Below are 1520 nucleotides of genomic sequence, written 5' to 3'. Positions count from 1 at the left end.
CCAAGTTGCCCAGGCAGGTCTCGAACCCACGGGCTCAGGCAATCCACTCACCTCAGCTTCCCAAAGCACGGGATTACAGGCTGAGTCACCGAGCCCAGTTACTTTTTTTTTTTTTTTTAATAATCTTTAGTAAAGACAAGGTCTCACTGTGTTGCCCAGGCTGGTTTTGAACTCCTGAGTTCAAGCAATCCTCCCAACTTCACCTTCCAAAGTGCTGACCTTTGCCTCCTGTCAGGTCAGTGGCAGCGTAAGATTCTCACTGGAGCGCAAATCCTATTGTGAACTGCGCATGCGAGGGCTCTGGGTTGCGTGTTCCTCATGAGAATCTAATGCCTGATAATCTGAGGTGGAGCTGAGGCGATGATGCCTAGTGCTGGGGCTGGAGCAGCTGCAAACTCAGATTAACATTAGCAGTGAGGTTTGACTGCACACCCCTCCATGCCCCCCAGCTGTGGAAAATCTGTCTTCTACCAAACGGGTCCCTGATGCCAAAAAGGTTGGGGACTGCTGCCCTAGACCATTCATTCTCCTGCTCTCCTCGACAACTGTTCCATTCCTGGACCCCTGCACTCACATCCCTACACGACTTTCTCCCCCATCACCTCTCTCAGCTGATGACTCTGCTTCCTATTTCACAGAAAATTAGAAGCATTCAGAAGAGAATGAACTTCTACCACCCACCTCTCCACCTGCCAGCCTCTATCCATTTATTCTACCTTCTCTCCTGTACTGTGGGTGAACTGTCCACATAGCAGGCAGAGAACAACCTCTAGAACTATTTCTTTTCTTTCTCTTTCTTTCTTTTTTTCTTTTTTTTGCAACAGGGCTCACTCTGTTGCCCAGGCTATAGTGCAGTGGCACAATTACAGCCCACCACAGCCTCAATCTTCTGGGCTCAAGCAATCCTCCCACTCACTTCAGCCTCCCAACTAGCTGAGACTACAGGTGTGCACCACCACACCTGGTTACTTTTTGTATTTTTTTGTAGAGACAAGGTCTCACTGTGTTGCCCAGGCGGGCCTTGAACTCCTGGGCTCAAGGGCTCCTCCCTCCTTGGCTTCCTAAAGTCCTGGCCCTCTAGACCTACTTCTTATGTGTGGCATCCATTTCCTTTTGTCTACTCAGGAGCATTATCCCAACAACTCCCCCACTTCTACTGTATCCTATCACAGACAAACATGCCATTGTTTCTCTCATTTAAAAATTCTTGATTCTGCCTCTCCCTCTGGCCACTGTTGAGTCTCCCCTGCTTTTTCAGCAAACTCTTCAAGAGAGTTGTCTTGTCTGTCTCTCTTTCTCCTCCCATTCTTTCGTGAACCCTCTTTAGTCAGGCTTTTGCCCCCACCACGCCACTGAAACTGCTCTTGTCAAAGTCACCAGAAACTTCTCATTGCTCAGTCCAGTGGTCCATTCCCAGTCCTCATCTTATCTCATTTCACCTCAGCATCTGGCCCAGCTGGTTCCTCCTCCTCCTCCCAGTCTCTAAATGTTGGAGCCCCCAGGACTCAGTCTTCGGATCC

This window comes from Carlito syrichta, unplaced genomic scaffold (assembly GCF_000164805.1).
Source record: "Carlito syrichta isolate Samal-C Ts95f unplaced genomic scaffold, Tarsius_syrichta-2.0.1 Scaffold305252, whole genome shotgun sequence".
Lineage (NCBI taxonomy): Eukaryota > Metazoa > Chordata > Mammalia > Primates > Tarsiidae > Carlito > Carlito syrichta.
This window is presented reverse-complemented; position numbering follows the sequence as displayed.